Here is a 299-nt window from a genome sequence, read left to right as displayed (position 1 = left end):
AGGGTTTGGGAAGGGTGGCACAGTCACCCCTCACCCACACGGGATCCCTGGATCCGGGATTATCCCGGCGGAGAGAATTCCAGGCAGAGAGAATTCCGGGTGTTGCCATCCCGGTGCCGCTCCTGCCCTGCCGGGTGGGATTCCCGAGGGACGTGTGGTGGGATTTTGGGAACTCCACGATGCTCCTGGATCCCTCCCAGCCCGGGATATTCCATGATTCCATGGGATTATCTCCATAGGCTTCCCCTGAAGTTCCAGCCCGAATCCACCCCCAGGAGGGCCCGGAGCTCCCCACATCC

This window comes from Neopelma chrysocephalum, unplaced genomic scaffold (genome assembly GCF_003984885.1).
Source record: "Neopelma chrysocephalum unplaced genomic scaffold, ASM398488v2 Primary Assembly neopelma1_95127, whole genome shotgun sequence".
Lineage (NCBI taxonomy): Eukaryota > Metazoa > Chordata > Aves > Passeriformes > Pipridae > Neopelma > Neopelma chrysocephalum.
Note: the sequence above shows the minus strand (reverse complement) of the source record.